Here is a 14,041-nt window from a genome sequence, read left to right on the forward strand (position 1 = left end):
TTTAGCAGAACACTGTTCAAATGATTTGCTGTAACAGTAGCTAAATTATCAACTACTACATGAAAGATTTTTATCTGATCTTGATTTTTAGTTCATCTCCCAAGGTCATCAATGAAAAATCTTTCTATGTACTGAGCATTGTAGGAGATCCTAAATTTTAGACCTATGCAGGGCTTTGACAAACCAGTAGTCATTGGTAAATGACATTTCATCAAATCAAATGAGTTATATGGAATTATGTATTTCAAGAAAAACCTATCTGGGATAAAAGCTAGGTCCATAATGGAATGTATGGACAAAATAAAATATAAACTTGGATAGTCAGCTGATAACAATTAAAACTAGCCAGTCAGTTAAGACACTTTTAGTGATATGAGACCAAGTTTCAGAAGAAATGGTCATCCATGTTGCTTTCCCTTATTCCAGGAAATTGATTTGGCCAAACAAAATACAGTAAAGGCAGAACTGTACTCTGAAATCTTGTTTCATTGAAGAAATGTTAAAAGAACTTATTTTCATTGTGCAGTGGAAAAGGACACTACTATTATCTGAAATCTCAGAAATTTTCTGATAATAAAAAAAACACTTCCCACCTTTCTTTCCCACATTTATACCTTGCTAACTACATCATTGTTAAAACCAGAGTTTGCCTTCATTTATTTTTTACAGATTGAGCCTGAAAATATTGGAATAGGCAAACTCCCTGCTACTGGCAAAACATGAAAATAGAATATTGATATTCTACTCACAATTGTTTTCAGAACATCAGTTACATGTGTTTAGCATCCTCCTCTTTGATTGTACAGTTCTTTTTCAAAAGAATCATGCTGTTGCCTTCACAACTTTCTGCTTAACAAGGTTGCAAAGCATAATGTTACAGTTTGTTACCCTCCTGGCAGACAGAAATGCCAAAAAAGCATTCTATCTTTCTTAAATTCATTGGACTATCAGTCTTTGTCCTGTTCCCCTTTTCCGTTTACACAACAAAATGAAATTATATTTACAGAAGAGACATTATTGTTCACATTACAATTTAATTAATGTTGAATTAACAAGTAATTTTATTAACAAGCTTTGAATCAACATGCTTCTTGTGCCCTGGTGGAAATCCTCCAGAATTGATTAAAGCAAGCTAAGGATTAAGCTGGTGATTTATTGACAAGAAAAATGTCACCTTTATCTACAGGCAGGGATGTTTGTCTCAGCTGGAGAGTTGCCAGTGCATTTCATGTCTCTTTTCCCCATTACCTTTTTGCTCACTTCCCCCATTTTCAGACACACAAAAAAAGTATTCTTAAATTTGGGGATTATCTGGGGCAACTGTAGGAGTAGGAGCTACATCTACCTGCTGGTTCACACATTTTCTTGGGCTAATGGAAACAAAGCTTAAAACAAACAAAAAACCAGCCAACCAGAAAAAGCCCAACAGAACAGAAAAACTAATTTTAAAATATTTTTAAATTTTCTTTTCTATGATGAACTCAAAAGCCAGAAGTAGAAACAGAAATTTTATTCAACCAGACAAAGAGTAAGTTGATGCCATCTGTCTTTATTCAGCTAATACACGTTGCATTGTCTTATATAGCTCTGGTGGACCATTGGTCCTGAAAGATGTGCTTTAATAACATGTGTTTGTACATCACTTAATACACAGCAGTGGTGATTCATCAAAATGCAAATCAGACAACAAGAAAACTGTAATAACAGCATAGAGGAAAGTGATTATAAGCTCCTATGAATCACAGAACTAGGTATTTCACTTGAGATATTTTATACAATGATCAGTTTGACTGCACTTTGCACTGGGCTAGCTCATTTCCCACAGGCTGTGTTTCAAGGCAATATCCAATATAACCTGCACAAAAAGAAAACAGATATGAAGGTCATTTCAAGCAGACTAGGGAGAAATTGCAAAAATGTGCCAGCAGAGCAAGCTGACCTCTCCTTATAATTCATAAAATTAAGCTTCCTCAGCTGATGGGGATAGCTTACTTAAATTTTAAAATTTTCCTATACTGTGGGATGAATATCTTTACACATTAAAACTTACTTTCACACTTCCTCCATTCAAAAAAGTCCTTGCTACAATCAAAATGCTGAAATACTATATAGACAGGGTTTAAAATTTTCCTTCCTCCACTCATTTTCAGTCACAGATTTATTTGAAATCCAAATTTCGTAGCTATTCTTAAAGGAAAGCACAATATCAGTATCCAAAGAGTCTAGCTAAACATACTGAACATTATCTTTTCTAACAATTTCTAGTAGACCCCATGATTGTGGTGCACACTACCAACAAATAATTATACTACCAAAACCAAATCATACTACAATTAACAGGAACATTATTCATGCTCTTCTCTAATAAAGAACAGGACCAGACCCACTATTTGAGGCAACAATCTATCTGCAACAATGAGATCTGATCAGCAGGAATAGGCAGATGTCTCTGGTCTCCACAGTGTTGCACCTTAAAAGTTAGATTCTTATTTCAGCTATATAACTGTAAAGGTGGTCAAGCAATGCCATGGATTTCACAAAATGTTCCTCAGGATAATCCTGGTCCCACTCTGCAGTGTAGTCTGGCATCAGACTTAGATGTTCAAGAGCCTTTTTGTTCACTTTATTAGAAATATTTGATGAGCAAAGTCTTGTATATCTGATTTCTGAGATCCAGAGATCTTTCAGAGGGGCACTAGAAAGGATTAGCTCTGAGGCTTGCAATCAAGAGCTGCTTGTGAACATAACACCCAAATAGTGATAAAATATGACAGCAGGGAAGAAGGATTCCAAACGGTTTCACACTTCCCGTCTTTACTATTATGCTTTGGAAACAAGACTACAACAGTTTTTTCCTCAGAGAATGTTTAAAGCTCTCAGTCAGGAAAATCAGATGGACAAGCAGACTCTCACTCCAGGGAACTGTAACAATGAATTACTTCTGAAATCTTTTGACAGACAGAAAAATGTAGGCTTGTGCTGTGTTTTTAGCCACTGAGTCCTCTACACAGTTCATTTCTGCAGTGAAGGGTGTGAAGTGTTTGACCCTTGCTGTTTGTAATTCCACACTCTGCAGCAATGGCAATAGTCTCCACCCACCGATCATCCAGGTTAATTGCCCCTTTTCCACAATGACATCATTTGCAATAACTCAGCCTTCAAAGGATGTATCCAGGACTTTAACAAACGCACTACCCTCAAGGTAGACTACCTTTGATCTAGTCAACTCAATACAGGAGTCAAGTTTTGTGAGTTGTGTGAGGGCCATTTGTTCAAGACACTTGAAAACAGAAAAAGGAAAAGGAAAAATATCTGTCTTCTGACTGTTTCCTAACTCTCAAAATGTCAAATTCTGGAAATGCTGCTTCTGGTCTATAACTTAAAAGTGTTAACAATTATGATATTTTAAAATAAATTACATTAAAAGCTTAGCCATACACTCTCCTGGACCTTCTGAATTAAATATAAATTGCTCTCTGTGTTCCTGTTTATGCCATAGAGTTTTGGTCTTCCTGACAATCAGGACTGAATTTTCATTTGCTTAGACTCTTTGGAAACGGGTGGTTTGTACTTTATGCAATCTGCCGGGGAAAAAAAGTTGTACCTCAGGACAGTAAGTTTAAAATACTTGATTTCAGCCATGAAGGCACAAGGCTGTTCAAGCTTGCAAAGGAATAGCAAGTTACATTACAGCCTGCTTACTCCCTTGGACTTCAGGGCACATTTATTCATTTCCCTCACAGGTTTTGCCTGCACTGCAACAAAAATGTCAGGGGTATTTTATTCAATAGTTCTCTGCATTGGACTGACAGTCCTGGCCCCCCGAGGTGACTTCTGGTCGCCATGCCAGGGCCTTGACCACATCCTATATCTTATACATGTAGGACTAATCAAGCAGTAGTCACATATAAGGAAGAATAGTCTGAGGTAGGAAGAGAATGGATGAGTACGCAGAAGTGAAGGGTGATCCCATTTTCTTGTCAGATGGAATGTTCTTAATTTGACTTTTAAAGGACATATCACAATGAAAATGTGTTTCTATTTTCATTACCTTTAAAACCACTGATAAGGTTTAGCAGAAAAGGTTTGGGGTGGTGGAACAGAAGGCAATATGGTCAATTCCTTGCTTTCTAGCTAGCTACTCAAAATATTTGAGTTCTTCCTGAACAATCATGACATGTGAGAACACACAAAATAAAATACCAGAGGTCTTTACTCAGGTAGTTTAGCAGAAGTCAGCGTCTTTATTGTCCTTAAGGTTATATGACTTGAAGGCACACCGCTAACCTACAACAGTAGTGAAAAAAATTGGAAAACTGAGACATCTATGGCTGTAAAAGCTGGTACTCTCGCAAAATATTGGGTTTATGCATGTCACTAAAATATTTCAGTACTTTTTTAACTTTCCAAAGAATAAGCTATATTTTATTTCTCTCTGTAGTTACATATGTATCTGCTTGAAACACATTTTCCATGTGTCCTGAAAAAAAGACAAAAAACGTTCTATAGAGCAAGTGATTTAAATGTGATCATGCAAGTCAAAAAGGCTTGCAAGTTTTCCTGATTATGAGTCCTTTCATTATTTTTTTACTAACACAGTATTTTGAAAAAATAAGTTCTTTGAAACTTTACAGATTTCTAAGAAAGAATTGAATGTCAGACAGACACTTCAGCAAATACAAGCAATATGCGACGATTACTGAACTAATAAACTACAATTTTACTTTGCTAATTAAAACTAGAATAATGCAATAATTAAATTCAGGTCTCCACTAAAATTGAATCAATATACCAATGGACTGAATGATTAAATCACCAAATTAATACAGAAAAAAATCAGATCAAATTAACAGATTGGCACCACAATGACTTAATATGCATTGGTCTTTTCTGTGAAGATTTTAAGGCAAATATACTTCCTCAGTGAAAATCAGATTGTTTTTTCCTCTCAGAAGCTGAAAAAAAGATTGGAGAGGATGATTTACAGGATTTTTTTTGCCAAGAAAATGTGCTCAACCTCTTGGCTGAGGTAAAAGCTTTCAGAACAACAATCAGAAAAACACTCTTTTATAAGATAGCTCGTGATCAATTGGACACATTTTTTCCATACTTGCATTGTTAAAGGCAATTACCTCACTGCTCTCAGCATTTTAAAAATATCCTGGACTTTTTAATGTCAAGGAATTGGACAACTAGTATGAGCTCATAAGTCATTCTAATGTCTGTTGACATGAGCTGCTTTTACGTTTATCAGAATTCTACTCATAATTAAGCAATTGTCCCAGCTGTACTCATATTTCTGCCTAAATTCTTCACATGATTAATCACCTTAGTTCTTTCAGTATCTTTTGTTAATTCCAGGCAAATATTCCCCGGAGTCCCAGTTTGTGGTAAACCCCCAGTTATTTAGTTTTCTGATTCAGAGACATTGTTTATTTCAAAGCACTTCCTCTTCAAGTACTTATTTTCTTCCTTTAAATCACAAGATGAGAAACCCTGCTGCTCTTGCTGCCTGAAGGTCAAAGGGTTGTGTGGGAGAGAATTTACCATGGAAGAAACAATCCAGCTTTACCTGGGTGACAGCAATTATGCAGAACAACAAAAGGAGAAGTTAAGTTACAAGATGAAAACTCTAATACATTCTCCCCAGGGTCTGCCACTCACTCAGCCGTGAGAAAAACAATGTCAGACTTCATTTTAGTAGTTACATCTCTATAATGCGGAGACAGTAAAGCCTATCATACACACAGCATACTTTGTTGTTTTACTTTCCGGGTGTCTGCTCTTCAGGTTACCTCCTCTTAGGTTGTCATTCCTTGGAAGAAAACAAAGAACAGAAGTAGCACAATCAATTTTTAATTTAAGAGTCCACATGAATAGATAGTGGAGTCATAACTTGCTCCGAAAGGCCAGACCTGGACACGCCTTTAACCTGCAGTGAAATAGAAATGTGGGAAAACGTATGGAACCACATTCACAGTGTATTAATATCCAAATCAAGAAATAGAAATCTCACTGGGGAGAGAAGTGTGGAGGGCATGGACTCTTCAACCCTCACAATAGGAGAGGTGCAGCAGGGGGGACGACACGTTGTCTTGATTTGGGTTGGCGCTTCAGGAGGAAATACTTCGAAGAGGTACTCACCCACACACATTCCCCACAGTCATTTCCAGTAAGCCCTGAATGTAACTGAAAAGTGAACTACACATGAAAAATAAATGCACCTTTACCTCTTGTGTGTTGTGTATGAAATATATCCAAAGGTCAAATTTATTTATTTTCTTATGTCATCATTTGAATTCTTTTTCCCACACTCAGGCATTTTTGATCTAGGTCTAGGTAATTTTTGCCATTCATCCCAAGTCACCCCCCACCCTGAGTGCATTTTAAACACTCTAGAAATATTGATTAATATCACATGTAATAATATTAACAATCATTGTCACTATTTCTAAGCTTGAAAAATTGAGACTCAGAAAGATCAAGAAATTGCCCACAAAATTTGCTGTTTCCATGAAGTAAACTTCAGTGGCCCATGAAAGAAACTGAAGCATTCTGATGCCTAATCTTGTCTCTAAACAACAAAAAAAGCCCAATCATTCTCTGAAAATCACATTTACACAATTACTCAGACTATTAATTTATCCCTTTCTTAACAATTATTGACTGAAACACAAACTAAAGACAATAGGAAATCTAAGAAAAAGAACTTCCAGGCATTTATGTCTCAGTTAAACACTGTTGGTTTGTTTGTTTTTTTTAACACACTGATTAAAATAATAATTTCTATTGTCAAGTAAACAAAAAAATGAAAATATGGAAATAAATTCCCTATCATAGTATATATTTATATGGATAATCTCTAGAAGTCTTCTATAAAATACACCTCTGTCAAAAACATTTTTCTATAGTAAGTGATTAAATAATACTGCCTAGTGGCTAATATTAGTACTTAAATTCAGATCACCTTCCTTTAACAAAAAGCTTTCTCTATACTCGTTAATATGTACAGAAATATACAAATTAATATTATAGTACCAGACAAATTTCAAAAGGCTAATACTCTGGAACTGAGCAAATTTATTAGTTTCACTGTTGTTTGATTTTTTTATAATTCTATGGATAAAAATATTTATATTGATTATATGGATAAAAATAGTGTACTGCAAATCCTATATTTTTATCCAGATTTTTATATTTTGGGGGTTGCCTTCTGATAAGTACTATTAAAGTACGTTTGACTTCTAAATTGTGAAAATGGAAAGCATGTCTTTTTCTAAAGGATATTTGCTCCGTCATTTTGTAAGTGGTAAGTCAAATGCAGCCCAGTGGCATAAACATGCGGCCTTATTTGAGGTCTGATGAAAAGCCACTGAAGACCTCAGTTGGCTTCCTTCAAGTCCAGCAGAAAGCTCTTGGAAACAGACATGCTTCCTGTAACTATACTGTATGAAAAAATCCTCTCCTAGAACATCTTATGTCTTAGTTAAATTTCCATCATTCTGCTAAACTTTGCTATCTTGTTTTTGTAACATCATGCACATTTTACAAAGCTAATAAATATTTTTATTTTATTGTTCTTATTCTTCCTGGTCCTGCTACTTATTTTCAGCAAATGGAATTGCATATTTTATGTGGATTTCCTTCTTTTCTCTCCTTTCCCGCTCTCTTTTGTTTTGTAGGTGTTTATATATGGAGATTGAAAACTTTCCATGCTTTCATTATCAAATAGAAACTTTTCTTAATGACATTTGCACCTGTGTCATGAGTCATTAGAGACATCCTGACCACAAACATCAATAACCTGAAAGACAAGCAGAAAACACCTGAGGTAAAGCCACATTCTTAGCTTTCATTAGAAACTTATGTTTAGACCTTCCAGTGAATGCTTCAGAGGGAATGAAAAAAGGATTTCTCAATGTTTTGCAATACATGTTACATTTAAGAAACACATTTATGCATGTGTTATGTGTATATATATGTCCAAAATTGAGTTACATAATATGTATAGGTAGCATATCCATAACATGAAAACTTGCTAGTCATCAAATACTCTGTGGGTTTACAAGCACCTGGCAGTAGCACTGTAATATTATTCATCTAACATCAAGTGGCATCCTCAAGTTCAAGCCTGCTGATAGAGCAAGACACACTCAAGAGCACACAGTCCCTGCTAGAATATGGTCTTAGTAGCTACTAAAACTGGAAATCAGTTAACTTGTCACTACCAAGTTAATTTGGTGTCTCCAGGACTGGGATAAATGAGTTGGGACTCAAACTATGTCATTAGGATGTTTAAGTTACCTATGAGAGTTCAAACCATGTACACAGTAGAAATATGCTTTCTGGAACCCATATGGTTATGGTAAGCACAAAAACGTAATGAAGTTATTTGCCTTTTTCTGTAACAGCTGCACTGCATTACTAACCTTTGTCCCACTTTACCCTCTGAGCAGTGTAAAACAATGGGTCATTTCTCAGCAGATGTAAGCAATGTTTACCATTGATTTAATGAATAAATAGCTAAGCAGTGGAACCAAACAGACGTACACCAAGGATCTGGTGTATGCCTCATTTTTGAAGTCATCTTACTACAGAAACAGTCTCCTCATTCCAATCTCAACAAAGAATTGTAGTATTTTCTTCAAAGTTATTATCTTCTGCTGAGCAAAATGGACAAATGCTATAGCTCAGAAGAAATCTCTCAAGATCTCCCATGCCTGAGAGAAAACCATGGATCCTTGGGAAAAAAAAAACAAACCTGCAGCTGCTGTTTTCTGAAAGGTCTGTTTATAGCAAAATTTATATTATCAACTATAAGGATCCAGTATGAGATACCCATCCCTCTATTGTCCCTATACATTTAATAAAGCAGGAGAGAAATTTCTCCGGGGGGTAAATAATTTCTAAACTTAACTGCTATTCTGAATCATCCTCTGCAAGACACATAAGTGCACAAATATTTTTGGTCCCTATGATTTCCCCTTCTCCACCTATATTTCAAAACTAGAGGATGTACTCTCTTAACAGAGACATCGGAACTAGATGTCTAAAGAGCAAGACAGCTGGAATATCCGCTATTGTTTCTACACCTGAAAGGTCCCAAAATATTGCACATTACAGTTGGAGATATAAAAAAATACCATATAGGTAAATAATTTCAGGCCATTCATAAAAATGGTGTTTCCTTGCAGCACCTTTTAGGAATTTTTGAATGTGTAATTGAGTGAGAAAGAGGTTACAAGTCAAAAGCCATGACTTGGAAAATGAGGGGAAGAATATTTTAACCTGTAGGTAATAGTATATATTGTTCTTGTTTTGTGATTATTATTTTTTTTAAGATAACATTCTCAACTACCCTTTTCCTTGAAGGCAAATTTATATAATTACTATGTTTGTAATAAAGATATGCACAGCAAGCACTTTCAGTGATATATTGAATAGAAGAAAACCATCCTTGCAAGGTTATTTGCTTTCCCGGAAACAGCTAAGACTGTGTAAATATTTAACTATAATTATGCTAAAGCACTATTCTTTTATGCCACAGTCACTCACAAAATACAATCCTATAAATGCCTTTCTCGAGATTTGTTACATGCTGGCTTTTGGTCTTATGGGAACAAATCTCTCTCACTTCTATTGATCTGTTCTTTAAATTATTCTCCCATGAGGCTTTCAGCTAAGAGCATCTTTTCGTTGAATCTCTTTGTATTTTTAATTGGCTTATGTTTTCTTTAAACAAAATCACACCAGTGCCTTAGGCTGCAGCCGTCAACTCATTGCATTCAAACCCAGACACACTGTACTCTAGCAGCCTTTACTTCTGTCCTCTTCTGGGCTCATCTCTTCAGGATGGAATCTGTCACAAGGAAGAAAAAGGCATAAAAAATTGCCTTTGGACTGGGTTGCTAGGGACATAGCTAGGATTTGCATAATGCTGTTAAGAGTACTAAAGATGAAAGGAAGGGTAGATTGTGCCATTTGTCTGCAGGTTCTGGCTAGCGGGTGGTGAGGAGCCACTGCCCTAGGAGGAACACTGGAGAGATGGTGCCTTGGGCAGGCCCCAGACCTCCCATCCCGCATGGTCGCCCGGCTGTGAGGAGAGACTCTGTGCAGTCTGCTTTTGTCTCTCCTGTGGCACAGAGCACTCTCTGCACTCCACCGGTCCTGCTCCCCTAGGTGAGGTGAGACTGTCAGTGCTGCAGACTCAGCTTTTCCCTGAACCTCGTCCATCAGCGGATACCAGTGTGAGTCGTTCCCAAGCTCCCCTCACTGAAGGGAGCCCAGGAACCGCTATTGTGTGCTGCCCTTGTGCCACCGTACAAAAAGGAAAAGGTTCTTATTTCTCCTCTACCCCTCCTTGGCTGAGCAAACAGGGTTCAGAGCCAGAACCCGAAATAAGATAGACAGTATGAGTGGGGAAAGCAATAGAGAGAAGCATTTCTTGTCATTCAATTTTATTCTTACGCACTTTGATCCCAGATTATTTTTGAATAGTGTGAAGTGAGGCATATTCAAGGATTTTTAACTTTTTCCTGTTCTTTTAACTATCTCCAGTCAATTACCAGCTGCTAAAGCACTTTTCTTCTTCTGTGGCATAAATACAAAAGGAGGGAAATGAAATTCTGCTCATATTCTATTATGTTTCAGTTTAATTCAGTATGAAACCAAGTTTTTACAGGCCACATGGGCACGCTAACTGTACAGTCAGGCTTGGGCTGTATAGCTCACCTCTGTGGAACACAGCCTCACACAGCATTGCCTCTGCATCACACTGTCTCTGGAAAGAATTAGTCCCTAAACCCTGTTTCTCCTCTAGTGCAGATGCTTTTACTCTGCTTTCATGATTCTATCCTCTCCATGTAGTGTGGATGCTTCACAGTGGGGTAGGTATTGTAGGAAGTACACCTACTCCCACGTGTCCCCTCATCAAGGTTTATGTGACCCCTTGAGTGCTCACTCAGTAACCTACAAGCAGATGGACACAGAAGTAGAGATAGTAATATATTTCAAGAAAAATAAAAGGACACCTGTCATACACTTCTAGAAGGCACACACATTTTGCACTGTAGGCAAGGACTGACACACAATGCTGATAACCAGTGTTGTCTGAACCAACGATTTTTGTGGCGAGGTTCCAGATCCTCTATGGTACCGTCCTCCTGGTTAGCTCCATTCAGTCTAAGCTTAAGAATGCTCAAGCTACCCACCCTTAAATGAACGAACCACTGAAGTTTGTTATGGAACTATTCATCTCAAATAGTTAAGCTTATGAAAAGGAATGAGAGATACTGAGCTCCTAGATTAGGGGAAGAGACATTGCTGGGCTGTGTGAGCGCTGCACTGTAATTTCCTACACTGGAATTTATACAATTGGCATGATAAAGTCATCAGCCATTAAATAAATAGCGAATAGGGCAAATATGAAATTTTTGTTCACTGAAGCCCATAATAGTAGAAATGAACAGCACTCAGTTAAACTAATAGATTGACTTATAGCTAAATAGCTAAAGGAACACACTTCCTTGTGCAGTCAGTGGTGAACTGGTAGAATTTGCTTCCACCGCAGTTGGGGAAGGATTTCAAAGCAGATCTACAATAAAGAGAGAGTCACAAAAGCAAACAACAGAAGGTATCGTCTATAGTCCTTAGCCCACCAGCTGTGGGTGCTGGGGCAGGACGGGAAGAGTGTGCTGCAGAGAGCAGCCAGGCTCACGTGCTCTCCCTAAATAGAGTTGGCTGCAGCCATGTCTGGAGACAGAGCACTGAGCTACACAGATTGCTGCTCTAACCCAGTAGGGCATTGCATCTGTTCTCATATCCTTAGGTTATGCCTGCAAGCAGCAAGTAGCATTAATATTTCCCTTGAAATCATGCCTAAAATATCCAAAGTTACACACTACACAAGTGTGAAACTCAGAGCAGCCCTATAAACCAGGGAGTTAGTCTAAATCCCGAAACATTGCCATAACCCAGAATATTCAGAGGAAATGCAAGAACTCTAGAATGTTTGCAGATCAGTCAGGTTTGCATGCATGGAAGGATGACAAAGTACTTTTCACAAATCACAAAATCACAACTGATGATGCAAACTCACCATCAAAAATAAAATTAATTGGAACAAGGTGACAGATATTTAAGTATAAGAAAAAAAATGAATTGTTTTGATAAGGTGTTTTGCAAGCTATGAGATTTTAATTAAATCACACAAATCAACAATATCCTTGGAGAATTACATTCAAAGATTCTTCTTGGTTTTTACGAGCTCAGGTGACATGAAGAATTAAAAATTTTACATGTCCCATTTACTCATTCCAGACTGAAAACCAGGATAAACAGATCACCAATAATTTCCAATGAACAATGCAATGCAATATAAAATAAATTTTATCTCAGAGCCCTAGACATAAAATATCTGATGCAAAACCCTCCTCATTACTACCTTGATCTCATAATCTTTTGTTATCTTTCTTCATATGCCATCCTTTAAATAAAATCATTCCAAATTTTTGTGCTGACAATAAGGTTGATAAAAATATTCAGTTAGTGTCAGATGTCAAAACTCAAAAGTGAAGATTTAATTGAACTTTATATCTTAAGAAGGCTTGGAATCTGTTTTCCCAATGGTAGTGGTAGTGGCTCCCAAGATGCAAAAATCACGTATGGTATTTGAAAGAAGCATCCAAGAGGAGAACATTCCGCAGTTTAATTTACAAAGGAAGTGGCAAATATGAATAATTCAATGTAAAGTCTGAATTCAGGTAAACTTTTGGAATTTACAATGTCAAGCCACTCTATTACACCATCTCCAGCTGCATTCCCCAGCTGCAGAACTCTGTAAGACTGATTACTAACTAAAGTGTGATTTCTTCCTTTGAAGAAAAGTAACCAACCTCATGATACAAAGCTTTAAAAAATTATTACTGGAAAAGACTACGCAAAATTTTCAGTGTTGTCATCTTAAAAATTATACAGATGGCACTGAAAATACCTATGGCTCTGAAAGAATTGTAATACTACTATTGCTTCGTTCATGGTTTTTATTTACTACCTAAGAAAATGGTTTCTAATACACTTATAAACAAACAAAAAAGCCCCAACAAACAAACCAATCCATAATGGTAAGTTTTACGTGCTAATAATATAAGTGATACATACAGAGGAAAAGTGTTTTATAGAAGTGTGGGCTGTGGAAGTGTTCTAGTTAGGCTTAAACAGTGCTGCTTATCACTTGATGAGTATTGAGCTGGATGCAGACACTTCCAGTGACAAGCGGCTGCCTAGGGATATGGCTGCCTCCCAGCGAAGTGACTCAGAGGGCATACCACAAGCAGAAACAGTAATGCAAGGGAAAGAAAAGGCAAGCCCACTGGTAAATCTGTCACTGACCATTGTCATGTTCTGTGCATGTTACTCTCTCTACTCAATTTTATTTCCTTTTTCAGTTTCTGTTCTTATTTGTACTGATGTTTACCCTTGGAATTTGGCTCTACCAGATCAATGGCCACTGATGTAAAAGGACATATCAATGTGGTGAAAATGTGCCTTAGCATTTTTGTTGGACCTAAGAAGCAAATGGCCAATATCATAGGTCATACTGGAAATTCAGTGGGCTAACCAACTCACCTGGGATGTGGTATAAACAAAGGAGCTAAAGCTTTAGACTGATTTCTTCATGACTATGTCCTTATATTGGGCATTATCTTAAACAAATGAATGAATCAAGACCAGGTAATTTTTAGCATGCTGAGCTCCAGAGACCACAAAATACATCTGAAACAAAGGCAAAGGGTTCAGAGGTTGAACTAAGGGATCAGACCAGCAAATTACTATCACACACTTTACTGTTAGTTCAGTGTCACCCAATGCAGGCCATGTGTTGCAACTTTTACTCCACTTTCCACAACATTTTGCACTTGCTCTGTTACTAGCTTATGCATTCATATTGCATACGCTAAGTGAATTTTTGTTGTAATACTTGGTTGCTAAAAGTGTATATGTGCTACAATGTGATTAAAAGAACAGCAAACTGCTGGATGAT

At 37.0% G+C, this 14,041-nt stretch overlaps 1 long non-coding RNA gene across 10 annotated transcripts in view; it reads right to left on the bottom strand.

The window, feature by feature from the left end:
• Window positions 1–1,529: 1,529 nt before the first annotated feature.
• The window catches only part of LOC121085660, an 84,458-nt gene continuing 71,946 nt past the window's right edge, over window positions 1,530–14,041 (bottom strand). For 6 of the 10 annotated variants that reach the window (XR_005827163.1, XR_005827162.1, XR_005827165.1 and 3 more), the window contains 2 exons: window positions 5,756–9,859; window positions 1,530–1,855 (listed from right to left, as the gene is read on the bottom strand). This is a non-coding gene — a long non-coding RNA (uncharacterized LOC121085660). Of the gene's footprint in view, window positions 1,856–4,203; window positions 4,288–5,748; window positions 9,860–14,041 lie in introns of all 10 variants that reach the window. The other 4 variants (XR_005827154.1, XR_005827161.1, XR_005827158.1 and 1 more) reach the window with 3 other exon arrangements.

The sequence above is a fragment of the Falco naumanni genome, chromosome 1 (assembly GCF_017639655.2).
Source record: "Falco naumanni isolate bFalNau1 chromosome 1, bFalNau1.pat, whole genome shotgun sequence".
NCBI classification, from domain to species: Eukaryota; Metazoa; Chordata; class Aves; order Falconiformes; family Falconidae; genus Falco; species Falco naumanni.